The sequence below is a fragment of the Vulpes vulpes genome, chromosome 1 (genome assembly GCF_048418805.1).
Source record: "Vulpes vulpes isolate BD-2025 chromosome 1, VulVul3, whole genome shotgun sequence".
Classification (NCBI taxonomy): Eukaryota; Metazoa; Chordata; class Mammalia; order Carnivora; family Canidae; genus Vulpes; species Vulpes vulpes.
The window spans coordinates 169,039,906-169,057,316 of record NC_132780.1 but is presented as its reverse complement, the minus strand read 5'-3'; the positions used below and the strand labels follow the sequence as shown (position 1 = coordinate 169,057,316).

At 35.1% G+C, this 17,411-nt stretch overlaps 1 long non-coding RNA gene across 1 annotated transcript in view; it reads right to left on the bottom strand.

Annotated features, from left to right (window-relative positions):
* Positions 1-17,411, bottom strand: part of LOC112926378 (uncharacterized) — a 231,547-nt gene that overhangs the window by 131,280 nt on the left and 82,856 nt on the right. The window contains exon 2 of the long non-coding RNA XR_003236327.2: positions 4,309-4,405. This is a non-coding gene — a long non-coding RNA (uncharacterized lncRNA). The remainder of the gene's footprint in view (positions 1-4,308; positions 4,406-17,411) is intronic.

Genomic DNA, 17,411 nt, shown 5'->3' with positions numbered 1-17,411 from the left:
TCATGAATGAGTAAATAAAATATTTAAAAAATAAATAAATAAAAGTATATTCACTACACTTCCTTGAGTTTACCACAGAAGTTTTCATTCATGCATGTTGTTGACATGAATATTTCAACAAAATCATATTCATTTCATAATGCCATCTTATAATCTTAATATAGCAAATATCTCAATCATAATATCTAATGACTACATAATGTTTCTTTGAGTTACTGTGACATACTTCCCTTTTTTGCATTTAGGTTAACCTATTATTTTTTAAGACTGCTATCATTATCTTCATGCAAATAGCTTTTCACTATTTTAAGAAGATATCTTCAGAAATGAGATAGCTAAGTCAAAAGATAGGAACACTTTGGAGGTTTCTGATAAAAAATATTGTATTGCGGGATCCCTGGGTGGCGCAGCGGTTTGGCGCCTGCATTTGGCCCAGGGCGCGATCCTGGAGTCCCCGGATCGAGTCCCACTTTGGGCTCCCGGTGCATGGAGCCTGCTTCTCCCTCTGCCTGGGTCTCTGCCTCTCTCTCTGTGTGACTATCATAAATAATAAATTAAAAAAATTAAAAAAAAATATTGTATTGCTTTCCAAAGTGGGTGTATAAATTTGCATTCCCACCCTCCGTATAAATGTACTAGTTAAATACATAATTCAAAGCAGCTATTCATCTTAAAAGATTGTGGTCAAATACATGTAAGATAATGATTAAAAGAGTAAATTCTAAGTGTACAACTCAGTGGTATTAAGTACATTCATAATATTGTGCAACTATCACCACTATCCATTTCCAGAACTTTTAAAAAATCATCTCACACAGAAACTCAGTACCATTAAGCAATTTCTCATTCTATCCTCCTCACAATCCCTGGTAACTTGTATTCTACTTTCTGTGTCAATGAGACCTAATCTAGACATCTCATTAAAGTGGAATCATGCAATATTTGTTCTTTTGTGTTTGGCTTATTTCACCTAGCAAAATGTTTAAGGTTCATCCATATTGTAGCTTGTATCAGAATTTAACTCTCAAGGCTAAATAATATTCTATCGTACTTACATACCACATTGTGTTTATCCCTTCATCTGTCAAGCATTTGGGTTGCTTCTATCTTTCAACTATGACTATGCTGCTATGAACACGTGTACAGTATCTGACTTCTTAACTTTCAATTCTTTTGAATATACATAGAGAAGTAGAATTGAGGGATTATAATGGTAATTTTATGCCTAACTTTTGAGAGGTGCTATTCTCTTAATGGTTAAAAAAAAAAAATCTGTCTTACTTGGTATCTTATTTTTTATAAGATTTGAGTATTTTCTTCACCTATATTGCTTTACATTACATCTAGGAATTATAATTCATATCCTCTGTCCATTTAACTGATTTGTTTTTCCTCTGTTTTTCTGAAACTAAGTGAGCTCTCTAGTGGGCATCTGCTCCTTTTGCCTAAAGAGTCCTTGCCCTTTCATACCTGGATTTTCTTTTGGTAACTACACCTCTGCTGCAGGCCACACTGGTGGGGCATCCAGCATGTCCCCATTCCCTGGCCAATTATATGGTCCCTGCATTTTGAATTTTAAGAATGAAACAAAAATAGAAAACGATGAAAGGTACATTATGATCCTCACAGCTTCTGAAGAGACTGTTCAGCCAATAGAGTTTCTGTTACTCATATTTACATACATCCTGTTTCCCAGCTTAGTTTTATAAGCTGCATCAAAAAACCTAGTTCCAATTTTTTAGAATAAAATTGTTAACTAGAGTTGATTATATAGTCCTTAGTCAAATCTCATGTAAACTTTTTGCCAGTTCATTTACTCCTTTTAAATTTTAGTCTTGCTATATTATTTTATATTATAGAAGATTACAGAAGATTAGAAGATTTCAATTTTGTAGAATTTTATACAATTAAGTTTTTAAATCTTTTTATATAACCTCTTCCCAATGCTTTCAAAACTAAGATACTAGCTTCCCTCTGTCAATAATACAGTCAAAATAGAAAGTGAAGAGATTAATCTGAATTGGTCTAATGTATGCCCATTTTCTATTCTTTCTAAATGTTTTTTTTTCTTCACATTTTCTACTAGCAAGTGACTTGAAATTTTTTTTTTTAACATATATAGTTCCAACTATCCAGGCTTTCAGTGTGGTTTGACTTAGGTTTCATCTTTTGGAGGGATCCATTCCAAAGCTCTTAAAGATAGTGATATTATATAAATACTCTTTTTTTTAGGAAGGCAGGAAGTAGAAGCATGTTCATAACTATTCTTTCTCTTAGTCTTACTTCTTTTTTCCTTTCTAGTACAGCAAAGATAAGAATTGTATAGGAGGCAAGAGAATGGCTCTGGATTGTAACCTGGGAGACGGAAGCAACAGCGGGTGCTGGAAGAGTACCCTAATCAGGAGCAAGGGCCATACAGGAGAATGTAGACTAGAAGAGCATCAACGAAGAGTAAAGGACATAAAAATAATGGAGACTCATTCTTGGCCTCATGCTAAGGGTCTACCCTCAGTCTAAAACAGATGTAATAACAGTCATATAAAATTTTCTTATCCCATGAAATCTTACACAGAAGCTAAATATCTACAGCAGGTAAGCAGACTGGCTATTGAAATCAAGCCCATCTGATCTCTTTTTTATCCTGCAACAACTCCTATGATACCCTCGGGACTCCAGTCCCAAGGATTCTACAAGACATGATTTGAAAACGACTGGTTTAAAGGAAAAGAGGCATCATACATCATGACAATTTGTGCCCAGGAGAAAATGGCTGACGGTGGCTTAAATAACACCACTCTCTCTGAAGGAGTTTTCATTGGAATAGGGATCAAAGGCACTGAGCCTCAATAGAGGAATTTCATAAATCAGAGTGAGTGGAAGAACTGGCAGGGGAGGGAGGTGGTGGCAGGCATGGAACGAATTCAACTGTTTTAAAATCCTAAATGTGTCCTGTCACTTACTTCCTAAAATGTTGGCCACAATTTATTGTGAGTCATCATCATCACAAGACACCTCATACTTTAGAAGCCCTCAGTGCACTCTTCACACAAATTGATACTAATTCTCCCAAATAGGCTACCTCACATATATACCTAACAAAAATATACATTTGAATTGATTTCTAAGAAAGACTGGGAGAAGAGAATAAACTTTGAATACAATTATGGCAGATTAGGGCAGCCCAGGTGGCTCAGCGGCTTAGCACTGCCTTCAGCCCAGGGCCTGGTCCTGGAGACCTGGGATCGAGTCCCACGTCAGGCTCCCTGCACGGAGCCTGCTTCTCCCTCTGCCTGTATCTCTGCCTCTCTCTCTCTCTCTCTCTCTCTCTCTCTCTCTCTCTCCCTCCCTCCCTCCCTCCCCCTGTGTCTCTCACGAATGAATAAATAAATAAAAATCTTAAAAGAAAAAAAAACAATTATGGCAAATTCGAAGAGTTTAAGATTTTCTCCAAGTCAATCGAACCAAGCTAACATATTTAAAGGGAAAATGGCAAGTGGTAATTATTTAGCATCTAAGAGCCTGACAGAGGGTTTTGTTTACACTCTTAGCCAAAGATCTGAATGTTCCATAATGTCACTGAAGAATGAAATGTCATCTGGTGGAATTAATGGCTGATAAATTTAGAGCAAGTTGAAGAAACTATTACTTTGTACCACATTTAGCCAACCTGTGAAACCCACTATCACAAGAGGCTATGGAGTTAAGCACTGTCATTGGATTTAAAGCAGAATGAATAACTTTATGATTAATAAATGCCAGTTCCAGCTCTTCATGCCATAACAAAAGGAGTGATCAGAATACATATTGCAGAGCACAGGCCAGTTGTCAGAGGGGTCAGAAGCAGGGACCTTTCTTTTGTAAACACTGATATGCAACTAGCTGTACAGAACCCAGGAAGCATTTTACCCATTGGCTAGAACTAGGTTTTGCCTCAGTTCTCCCAAAAGCAGAGTTGTATGTGCTTGCCTAGGAGAAGGGCTGCTATAGACTTAGTATGTAAGATGGTCAGTGCAATGGCTGCGCTGAGCTTCTGCAGCCCATTAGATAAAACTAACAAGTAAACATAAGTCAAGACTTTTTCTCTTGCCACCTTTAGTTACCTGCTCCACCAGCCTCAAACCAGAGTTCATCCTGCAAACCAAAATAAATGGTAGGTCTCCTACTTCTCCATCAGCTGAGTTCCTGTTTCCTGCTAGTCCATTCTGTGCTCTTATCTTCAATAAATGAAGATTCTCTAACCCATGAGCATCTGCTCATGATAATCTGGGCAGGATCAGGAAGAAATATGAAGAATCCTTGAACACTTACCTTTACACAGGTGTTCAAAAATCAAAAGTTAAAAGAATCCATCCAGGTAAGTAAGTAATATATGTGTTGCACCCCAAGGACAGCAATATCTGACTTCCTGAAATAGAATAAATATTTTTAAGTTTTTTACTATATTAGAAGTACACTGCAAAATCTAAACAGATATAGCATTTTGGATTATAGATGAAATTCAAAACAAAAAAAGTTTAAAAATTTCTAATTCCAATTGTTCTGAATTAGAACTCTAAAACCACACTTTTTTTTTTCCAAATAAGATGTATTAAGTCTTGCATTTCTCTTTGAAATGGACAGTCCAGAATTTGGCCTTAAATCCCTTAATTGGGAACAATATTTAGTTTTATTCCATTGCATAATGGAGAACAGATGTACCCAAATGTAGTTACTTCCAAACATAGTTTGGTTTTATATTTAGAGTAACTACTCTCAAGACATTTAAAGAAATCTAATTTTCCAACACCATCATATTTAGCATTCAGTATATTATCCTGCTATATGATTTTATTTGATAACTCTTCATTCATTCTATCAGTATTAATTGTGAGAAATGAAATGAACGACATTTATTTTCAAGAAGTTTGAAGGCGAGAATCCTGTTTGGAATTAGATCTTCAACACTATAATTGGGGTATCCTTATAATGTCCAATTCTGAAGATCAATTTTATTTGTTTTTAAATTTTATTTACTTATTCATGAAAGAGAGAGAGAGGGAGGGAGGAAGAGACATAGACAGAGGGAGCAGCAGACTTCATGCAGGAAGCCTGATAAGGGACTAGAATCTGGGACTCCAGGATCACGCCCTGAGCCAAAGGCATACGCTCAAACACTGAGCCACCCAGGCATCCCTCAATTTTAGTTTGGCAAGCAACAATCAAATGTATTTTAAAGAAACCATTTTCCTAAAATTAAGATAATCAAAACATGTATTTTAAAATTTATAAGCTCTTTTACATTTGTATTAATAGATAACTTTTCATGGTAGCATTACTTATTTTATTTGATTTCAAAATAGGACTCCATTGAAATTTCTATGGTTTTTCTCAGTTCATTAACATTTCATCACACATTGTCTTTGTATGGTTTGTTCATAATGTTTTCAATTGCATTTTTTTTGACAAATACATAGTTTGCATATTATAAACATGCAGGAGTAGCCTTGTAAGTTTTTATTTGAATTCCAGTTAGTTAACACATAGTGTAATATTAGTTTCAGGTGTATAATATAGTGATTCTACACTTCCATACAACACTCAGTGCTCATCATAAGTACACTCTTTAATCCCCATTACCTATTTAACCTATCTCACTATCTCCATTCTGGTAACCATCAGTTCGTTTTCTATAGTTAAGGGTCTATTTCTTGGTTTGACACTTCCCACCCCCCATGCCCATTTGTTTTTGTTTCTTAAATTCCATGTATGACTAAAATCATATGGTGTTTGTCTTTCTGACTTATTTCACTTAGCATAATACTAACTGGCAAGATTTCATTCTTTTTATGGCTAAGTAATACTCCATTGTGTGTATGTATATGTATATATATATGTATATATATATATATATATACACACCATAGCTTGCTCCATTCATCAGTCAATGGACACTTGGACTAGTCCCATTATTTGTCTATTGTAGATAATGCTGCTTTAAACATTGAGATGCATGGATCACTTTGAATTAGTATTTTTATATTCTTTGGGTAAATACCTGGTACTGCAATTGCTGAATCATAGGGTAGTTCTATTTTTTAACTTTTTGAGGAACATTCATACCATTTTCCATAAGGGCTATGCCAGTTTGCATTCCCGTCATGTTGTAGGAGGGTTCCCCTTTTTCCACATCCTCAGCAATACCAGTTTCTTGTATTGTTGATTTTAGCCATTTGACCCTTGTGAGGTGATAGCTCATTGTAGTTTTGATTTGCATTTCCCTGATGATCAGTGATGTTGAGCATGTTTTCGTGTGTCTGTTGGCCATCTGGATGTCTTCTTTGGAAAAATGTCTATTCAGGTCTTCGGCCCATTTTTAACTGGGTTATGTTTTTTGGGTGTTGAGTTTGATAAGTTATTTTTAGATTTTGGATACTAACACTTTATCAGTTATGTCATTTGCAAAAATATTCTCCCATTCTGAAAGCTGCCTTTTAGTTTTGCTGATTGTTTCCTTCACTGTGCAGAAGCTTTTTCTTTTGATAAAGTTCCAATAGTTTATTTTTGCTTTTGTTTCCCTTGCCTCAGGAGACATATCTAGAAAGAAGTTGTTATGGCTGATATCAAAGAAAACACTGCCTGTGTTCTCTAGAACTTTCATGGTTTAAAGTCTCACATTTAGATTTTTAATCCATTTTGATTTTTTATAAGCACTTGAGAGTCATCTCTAATTCAACAAAGAACCTGCTCTCTTCTACTTTAATTATGCTGCCCTACAAGTCTCTATCTCATTTTCTACTTTTGCTAGAGACATAGAACACAAAACATTTCTTACCTCCAGAAAAACAACAGCACAATTATAAAAAAAAGAGAAAGAAAGAACGGACACTTACCCTCAGTGTCAGGCTCATAAAATAAGATATGACTGCTAAAAAACTGAGGACTATACCAGAATAAAGAGAATGGCAATTATACAGCTTCAGTCAATCACTGCCTTACAATGCTGAGACCCAGTGTTACTAGAACATGTGAATATTTTCAAGAAGGGCAGATGCCTAGATTTTCTTCTAAGTTGTAAGTGTAGTTAATTACAATTTTAAAAATATAATGCATATCCCTACACACTTATAAGAAGGGCTACAACTCAAGAGAAACAATAACAAGTGTTGGTGAGGATGAAGAGAAACTAGAACTCTCACAACATTGCTGGTCAGAATATAAAATAGTATGGTTCCTTGGAAAATAACAGCTGTTCCCTAAAAAGTTAAAGTTAACATATGACTTAGTAGTCCAACTCCTAAGAATTAATCCAAGAGAAATAAGATCATAGCCCACACAAAGGCATTTTGCAAGAGTTTATATCAGCGTTATTCATAAGTGTCCCAAACTGAGAACTCAAATGTCCATCAACTGGTGAACTGACAACGTGTAGTCTTATCCATGTAATGGAATCTTACTCAACCATAAAAAGTAGTTATCTACTAATAAACATTACAGCATGAATGAAATGCAAATCAATATGTTAAGTGAAAGAAGCCAGATACAAAAGACTACATTTTTTAGGTCTTCATTTATATGAAATGTCCAGAATAGGAAAGTCTATGCATACAGAAAGGAGACCAGTAATTGCCTAGGGCTTTAGAGATTAAGGGGAGCTGGAGAAAAATGGGGAATGACTGATAATAGGTAGGGGATTTCTTTTAAGGATGGTAAAGACATTCTAAAATTGATTGTGCTGAACAACTCTGTATATAATGAAAAAACATTGAATTATAGACTTTGAATGGGTGAATAGTGTGGTATGTGAATCACAGCAATAAAATTGTTTTCTTAGAAATCAAGAAAATGGGAAGCAAAAGTTTTAGGACAGGAAAGAAGAGAAATCTAGCAGAAAAAACCTAGCAGAAAAAAATGGGAAACAGCAGAAGAGAAACACCAAAGCTGGGCATTATATATTGTGTCCTGGTGAGTAGAATCTGACAAAGTCTAGCATTGGTGGAATAAATGGCTGATGGACTGAATGTTTGATTGATATTGGAATTTAATGCTTGATATCAATAAGAAGGAACAGCGTCAATACTGGTGACCACCATGAGTAACCAGCACTTCCCCTAGCTTTCTGAATGCCTGATCTCAGAGGGAGGAAACCCCAATAATTAAGAAAAGTAAATGTCCTATCATTTATGTGACTGGGATCTCAGTATAGATTAAATTTCATTTAGAGAAACACTGAAATAAAGCTGGCTGAAAAGGCATTGTGATTATCTCATTGATATTCATTCTCTTCCTTGCCCTTTGTGTATAGCATGGAGGTTGGCAGAGACTGATCCCCAAGGACAAGCCCTCATCAGTCTGAGTCAGTGTAAACCCATCTCCTTTGCCACATTACAAACCTACCACACATAAAATGTTTTGCTTTGTACTATCATAATATATAGCTTTTGAAAAGTCAAACCATTTTCAAACAGTTCCTTTTACCTACATGAGGCTTTTTCCTTTTATACTAAAACATCCTAAAAATAGCATAATATAAATAATATTTTCAAGATTATGGCCCAGGAAAGGACATGCTCATCAATTTACTCAACACAAACATTTTCAAGTCAGACAATATCATATGGATCTAATTTGAATTGTGTGCACTGTTTAGATACACCCAGAACAATTGACTTTGCTTATGTATGCCAAATGAGGGGGATAAAGAGTTTGCGGCTTCAACAACTCTTAGTCTATTGTGAACATGCACTATTTACATGTGTTTCAAAGCATTCTTTTGCTTAGCCTTTACTTTATCCTGAAAGTGTTTTTCTATGATACAACCTTTAAGTGTTTTTGGAGTGGAAGATCAACTGAATCCCAAAAGATTGGATGTTTGGAGAAAATGATAAAGGATAAATTATTACACCCTATTTTATGTATAAATTTATATTTATTTTCAAATATTGTTGGATTTTTAAAGATTCTGTAAAGTTATTTGCATTATTCAATTGTTATTTGGAATTGGGATAAAATGCCTCACAAATTCTCTTTTAAAATAAATGGAAATGGTTTTCCACTTAATGACTTTCCACTTAACATCAGGGGTTTCTGGAAGGAATTAGTCATAAACAAGGGACAGGTGTAAGTGTTCCCAGTAACAAAGTGAATCTAAGCATGACATTTCTTTGGCTGTAAAATGTGGTTTTGTGTTCTTATTGACTTTCATTGGGAATAGCTCAGGAAATTCATCTGATGGTTAGAAAAGGGACTGCCTCTTTCTACCTGAATGTGGATAATGAAGTGTGTAGGTCTGCAAGTAGCTGGCAGCTATTTTGTGACCATGTCAGGGAGACAGATAGCTTTGGATTGAAGCTGACATCATGAAAGGCAGAGTGAAGAGACAAATAATCTATGGCTTTGAGGATTTAATTTATATGCTGACTCAAACGAAACAGAAAAGTCACCATATTTCTGGAGTTTTTATCTGTCTCTTTAAGGCAAACTGATCTGAGTTTTCTATAAATTACAACAGAAAGTGTCACAAATTTGGTCTTCCCTTTCCAGAAGTATGGCAGACTACATATGTAGAGAAATCCCTTCAAAAACAAGAAAAATACAAAGTAAAATATTTTTTAAAATCTTTCTGAGAGCATAGCTGAGCTGAGCTGGAAGTTAAGAAATGGAAACAGAGGAGACAAACAATGAGCAAGTGTGGTTCCATGAGGATTAGGTGAGCACTGAAGCTGGCCTCATCCCTGAGGGTATCTGCTCATTCTAATAGCCTCATCTGGGTTTTTAATCGGCCATGTGTTTGGCAGAACAGAAGCCGAAACCAGGGTCCAGAGCAGAGTGGAGGGTGGGATCAGAAATGCCTGCATCAAACCAGAAGCACTGGGCAGCCTGGTTGGCTCAGTGGTCTAGCGCCGCCTTCAGCCCAGGGCCTGATCCTGGAGACCCAGGATCGGGTCCCACAACAGGCTCCTTGCATGGAGCCTGCTTCTCCCTCTACCTGTGTTCTCTGTGCCTCTCTGTCTCTCATGAATAATAAAACAAAAAACAGAAGCACTTGGAGAGTGACACCTACATTGGAAGAATAAGAACAGAAGGAGAGATGTTTATCTCAACCTTCCCTCTGGATAGAGGGGAAATTTTTTTAAAAGTCCCCTTTGAGATTTCTTAACCACAAGTCATATTTACATTAGTTTGCCCTGAAATTTATACTGCCTGGAAACAAACTGACAATATAGTTTAAAGGGATCCAAGGTTGTAACCTCAGGTACTATAGTTATGGAGAAATGCACTGTAAGTGCAGGCCTCAAAGAATTCCCCCAGATAGAAATCCAAGGATTACAAAAATCACAATAAAAAGTTAACACATGAGGTTAAAAGAGTAACCTGTCAGAAAATAAGCAAACCAAAGTTAGCACACAAAAACAACAGAAGGAACTGTACATTAATTAAAAAATTAAAAAAAAAAAGAAACTTCAAGACTTCTGAAACATAGCCAAACATTTTTAGAGGGAAATTTAAGGCCTAAAATGCTTATATTGGAGGGGGGAAAAAGCAAAAATCAATTGTATAAGCATTTAAGACATTAGAAAGGAGCAAAATAAACCCAGAAATGTAGAAGGAATAAATTAAGAATGGAAACATATAAAGTAAAAAATAATGAGAGGATTGACAAAATCAGAAGTGGTTTTGGAAAAAAAAAAAAAAATGAAGTTGACAAACCCCAGGCAAGATTGTTTAAGGAAACAAAATAGGCAGCACAAAATATTAGCAATGGAAAGGGTATACATAACTAAAAAGGCAGGAGAGACGGAAATAAAATATAAATAATATAATTGAAGATCTGGTGAAGTGAATAAAATACTTTTGAAAGTCATCAAAATTGACTCAAAATTGGTCCACAAATAAAAATCAGAATGATTAGTTCAGAGTTCTTACTCCAAGAAAATAGCAAGACCAGATGATTTTTATAGGAGAATTCAACAGAATACTCAAAACAGAAAACTCCAAACCTAAACTTCCAATTAATAAAATGAAGACTCTCCAATTTAGTTTATATATCTAATTTTTTTGTATCAAAAAATAAAGCAAAAGAAGGGAAAAAACAGACCAATCTTTTATTAATACAGGAGCAAAAAAAGCTTCTAAAGTTTAAGAAAAAGTACAAATTTAATTTAGAAATGCATTAAAAGGTAATCTGTCATCACTGAGTTGTATTTCTAGGAATACAAGTTGATTTAATGTTAGAAAGTCTATTAAGTAATGTATTACATTAACACATAAAATTCATATAGTTTCAATAAATGCAGAATAAGCATTAATAGCTTTGATAATCATTTTTGATAAAAATTTTCAGTGGGTAAGGCAAAAAAAAGAATTTGTTTAACCTGAACACAAGTGTACATAGAAAAGCTATAGCAAACATTCTTATCAATGGTGAACCATTATAGTTATTACTAATAACTTATCACTAATAATTTTTATTCAATTTTTGGCTAAATTTCATAGTTCATACACTAAGAAAAAAGGAAATATCTAAATATTAGGATTAAAGTCAGTCATCATTACTTAGAAGATTGTCAAAATGGAAAACTCAAAGGAATCTACCCCAATTATCATAATTAATCATAGATTTTTACCAAAGTTACCAGTTGTAAGATCAATAACCAAAAGTCAATGGCATTTTTGTATACCACCAACAAACTGCTAGAAAAATGAAAACTTATGAATATACTGTTCATAACAGCAAAAGAATTTAAAGTACCCAGGTAAAGGTTTTGACAAAGTATGCAAAAAAAAAAAAAAAACCCATGTTTTTGTTTTGGTTTTCACCATTTGCGGCTCATTCCTTAAATCAAACAGAAACCTAAGCTACAATTTAAGTGAGCTTATAGAAGGGAGTGGAGGTACACTCTTAAATAGACTGTCAGCCAATCCTTTTTTTAGTTCCACCTTACATCAGACATCCAGAATTACTAGTGTCATAAATCCCTTGTAGATTCTGCAATGCAAATCAGTGTGCTTCTAAACTTTTCCATTTTCCACAGTCTAGCTTTCTTGGATCTGCTACATCAGTTATTGCACACCTAACAACTACCCAGATTTCACTGCCTTCTCCTTTCTTGTTCTCCCTACCTTTACTGTTGTTCGAGGGAGCTTCTGAAGGAATATAGAGGTAAGTATGTGTGTTCAATTCACAGTGGTTTGTTTGTTTTGGGGGTTTTCTTTCTTTTCTTTCTTTTTTTTTTTTTTTTTTGGTTTGGGTTTTTTGTTGTTTTTTCTTCTTACCAAAGAGCTATTCGACCTTTCTAAAAGCACATCCCTGTGGGGAAAAAGGAATTCATTTGGAAATCAGACCACTCAGGTATTTACTTAGCAAATGAGGAAAGAACATGCTGTTCTTGCAGCAAAACAGGCTGTTCCTAGAAACTAACCAGTGGACAGCAATCTCATTAACTGGTTTGGCCAACATGCCAAATGTATTTAAACCTAGATTGAGGATATTACCCATGACTGAGTTAGGGTCAAGTCTAACAAATGGGCTAGAAGAGGTTACAAAGTTTTGCTCTTTGGGGCCTGGTTAAGTATGGCCTTCCCCCTTAAGGATAGGGGGAGAGAATCCAAAGCTCTAACAACTCCCTCAAAAGCAGGAGGTTGACTAGTACATGGAGATGCTCTTGTGAGGTATGTAAATAAGGCATGACAACAGTGATTTGCCCCTTTCCTTTGTCCTAGACCCAGAGAATAGGTATAATGCAATGCCATGCCTTTTAGATTTCCTCCTTTGCAACTGACATTTAATATGCACTGTTTGCTACTGCTCTTTTTTTAGGGTTTTTCATATTACACATATACCTCAAGGGTGATTGCTCACAATTGACACAGTTTCAGAAATACTTTTTAATGATGATTTGAAAAGATAAGTTATAAGAACCTTACTAATTTAGGCTGTGGATCTTTATCTATAGCTGAACAAAATTACACTGTAATTTCCTTCAAAACTTGTAATTCAGCACAGAATCAAATCTTTCCTTTCATCTTCAAATCATCTGCCTAGTTTCCAAATCCCTTGAGATCAATCTAATCCTCCAAGATTTTCTTCCTTTAACTCTTTCCTTCTCAGGATCTCAAGTCAAGACACTTTTTCTCAGGATCAGTCAGTGAGAGTCCTGCAACAAATCTTGGACAACATTTTAAATGTTAAGCAATTGATCTAACAACCATTATCTAGGTCTAGGAAGTTGGGATTTTGTTTCTAAGTTTATCACAAGGTAAAACATAAAAATATTTATATTATTGTTCCTGGTTCCTGATAACTGGAGTACTGAAATACTATTTAAAAAGAGAATAAAGTGAAAAAGGGGGAGAGAAGAATGTGAATTATATAAAATAATATAAAGTGACTCTTCCAGAGGAAAATGTAGACAGACTTTTTCCAAGAAGCTCCTACCCAAATAAGTGGCATAAAAGAAAAAAATTGTGACCTACATAAACCAGACTTAATGGAAAGACTGACAAAATAGTAAATAAAAGTAAAAGGCAGGCATTGTTATCTCAGTTGAAGACACGGGACATGGAAAGTTTATTCCATAGAAATAATTATTTTAATTATGCTTAATAAAAGAGCCTTTTTAATGTTCAGAAAAAATATCATGCTGCTGTATTTATACTTTTAAAAACATCTGCTTAGCATTGTTTTACTGAGTTTGCACTTGTTTCAAACATACACTCCCTGAAGCCTTTTCCAACTTCCCAAACAAAATTAATTACTCTTCCTGTAAGGTCTCATAGGACTTTAAACTGAATTTTCTTGTAAGACTTATAGTTAACATTTTTGGTATTCTTTTCTCCTTCTTAGGCTGCTGCGTACTCCTCTAGGAAAAATATTGTGACTGACTCTTAACCACAGTGCCAAGGTATATAATATGAATAGAAGACTGTTTTATCTCTTTATTATTGGCTTTTTAATATGAACATTTAACTGTATATTTAACTGTAACTTATGTCTATTCAAACTCATTTAAAAGTACATTTATCATTTCTTTCATTTAATTAAGATACAATCTCTTACTAAAGTTCTAATTAAATTGCGGCATAAGCCATAAAATAAAATGGCAGTGGTATCTATTTTCATTTGGTGATCTTCCTCATAAACAGAATTCGTTATTACTGTAACAAAGCTCAAAGTCCCAGTAGAATAATAAAGTCACCAGTACCTTATTACAAGTTGCTTCCACATGGGACTTAGCCAATGACAATGGCCTGTTTCATTGACCAGTTTTCTAAATGTGAAATGTATCTGGCCTGAAATCATACGAGAAAAATCTATGCCAAGCTCTCAAGACACAGTTGACTTTCCTACATTTTAAAAATTGTCTAAGTGGAAGGAGTAAGAATAGTAATGAGTTTTTTAAATTGCATTTCATGAGAGAGAGAGAGAGAGAGAGAAAGAAGAAAGTGAGAAAAAGTAAATGACAATGACACTTAAGTCCATTTACAAAGTATTACACTATGGATCTTAAGGTTTCTTGACTGGTTCTGGTTTCAACACCTCTGTCATTAACTGTATGCTTTGTCTGTGATATTCTACTATTTCTTAGACAAAAATAAATAAATAAATAAAGGTGTAGGACTAGATGATAGCCAACATTCTTTCTCCAATACTTCTGCATACTACCACCTTGTAACAAAGCCTTTTCTATTTGTGTAACCAAAGCACTTTGGATGGGGCTCAATCCCTACCTGTCCCATATAAAATTCCTGACTACACCAAAGCAGTGTTATAGGGAAACTCTAGTGTGTGTGCACGTGCATGCGTGTGCATGTGTAATCATACTCCATGCCCACAGGGTTGGGAACAGCTATCTCTCATGATATAAAGCAGCTTTGGGCTGGTGATAGGTTAATATTAAAAGGATTAAAGCTTGCTTTGACATGAGCTGACATTCAAAAATTAGATTGAATGTTAACAGCTGGAATGCTCAAGAAAATAAAGAGTAAGGGAGAGACAAATGGAGTTAAATTAGAGCAAGTGGGTGTTAAAGGCATGATGGAATTATTTTCAACTCAGTTTAGAAAGGTTTCATTGAATAGCTAAAAAAGGTAGAGTTGGCATAAATTCTCAACTATGATTACAAAATATAGAAAAAAAATGCCTCAGGTAGAAATTTTCATCTTTCAAGGTAAGCATTGTGCTACTGGAAACTTTTTTTTTTTTTTTTTAAGAGAAATGACTAATCCTGGAGCTTTTTTAGCACTTTTCAGCTTCACAGAACTTGAAAAACATGCTAATACTTAAAAAAAAAAAAATCAAGAAGACCTGTTAAGTCTCAGGAGGCAGATTTATTTTCCACTCATCATATTTGCCAGAAAATTAACTTCAGGTCTGAGCAGCAGAGGTTAAGGTTGATTTAAAAGCTTTTTGATGGCTGACAGGAGGTGCACCTTGAGGTGTATTTGGTGGGCTGTAGGTAGTTGATAAGAACCAGGATGTAAGTATCTCCAAAGTATCCACAAATTCTTTTCCACCTAAATCTCTGCACTCTGTGGACCCCCTACATTAGAGTCACAATGGGGTTGGTAGTTGGGGATAGGACTTATTGAAAATGCAAATTTCTAGCCCCTATTCCAGACCTACCAAAACAGCAACTGGGGCGATGGATGGGAACAAAGACCCCAAGTGGTTCTTGTGCTTAACAAAGTGAGTACTGACCTGTTTCTCAACCATTTCTCAATGTTCTCTGGAGTAGATGACTCATTTTTACTGGGGGGAGTGGGGTGGGGTTGGGGGTGGGAAACACTTGCTAAACATGGTCCTACACTAAGTTGGATGATGGGTCTTACCAGAATTTGAGGTTCTTCATTCTAGAAGGTCTAGTAAGGGAGACAAACAAAAACAAACATGTGCCCATGTTCACTCTACTTGGAATGCCTCCATTACCCCCACTCACTGTGTAGTCCTGCTAAATTCCTCCCCTTTTTATTCTTAAGACTCAATTACCATATCTCCTTCTCCTAACCCCCTAGAGTAGGGTTATATTCTCCTTTGGGCTATTAGTTGTACCATTAAATTTACAAGCTGTAGAAGTGCTGTTACTGCATTACTGAAACTGTCTCCCCTGTAAGACTGCTCACACGATGGCAAAAAGAATTTCTTCTTTTATTCCCACTTTCTCGCAGAGTATCTGGCACAGAGTAACTATTCAATAATTCTCATGAGTTCATAGGGTTCACATAGTTTGGGGAGGCAATTGAACTAAGAATATGAATTATGGAGAAATAGTATATTAAAACATAATAGTCTTTGAGAGTTACAGAGACCTACATTGCCTATAGCAGATACTTCACTGCATGCACTGGCAAATTCATTCTTTCTGTGATGAAGGGTGAACCTGGAAAGCTCAAGAACTGTAGCAGATAGAAGCTTGAGTTCCTTCTCTTTAGTAATTGATTTCTTGGTCCAGGCAGTTAAATATCTGCTAGTTAACTTAATGCTTTTAATAATGGTTAAATTTTCAGCCATTACCTTCTTAAAGTCTCTGAGAAGTACAAAGATTCTGAGTTTCCATAAAAATCTTCATGCACATGAGCTAAGTGCAAATATAAGCATGTGTTTTCTAGAATTGAAAGACTCTATTTTTTTAAAGATTTTATTTATTCATGAGAGACACGGAGGAAGAGAGAGAGAAAGAGGCAGAGACACAGGCAGAGGGAGAAGCAGGCTCCATGCAGGGAGCCTGATGTGGGACTCGATCCCAAAACTCCAGGATCACGCCCTGGGACAAAGGCAGGCACTAAACTGCTGAGCCACCCAGGGATCCCTGACTCTAATATTTTTAATTCCAGACTCTAAATCTCTAGTTTTACATAGTCCTCTACCTATAGGATTTATAATCTATAGCTTATATTTTATACTAGTAATTGTCATTAAACTCTGCTAAATCATATGTCAGTGATTCTAAGAACACATTTCTCTCCACATTTTCACATGGCAGAAATCAGGATTTTAAAACTGATGTCTTATTTTTAATAAAATATAGTTTTATTCTTATTAGTAGTAACCCTAAGCAACAAAGGATTTCAAACATTATATCTAAAGCTTGCCAAATATATAGCAAAATATCTTTAGTACATAAAGCATTTACTTGTAAGAGAAAAGGAAAAAAAAATCAAATCTTGCATCTCAATATAGGAAGCATAAAAGTTTATTTCATAAGTGATTTTATGAAATAGATCACAAAGTTTAATGTATATATTTCTTTTCCCTTCTTACCTGAAGCTATGACTTTGTTAATTCAAAAATTAAAGAATTACTGGAAAATTTTCTCAAATTAGATACATGGACAATTTTTCTTTGGGCTAAGAAATGTGGCCCAAGTTGGAAGTACTTGAAAGAGGCAGGTGTCCCTAGAACTAGGAAGTGAGGTGAACTTTACTTGTTTAACTAG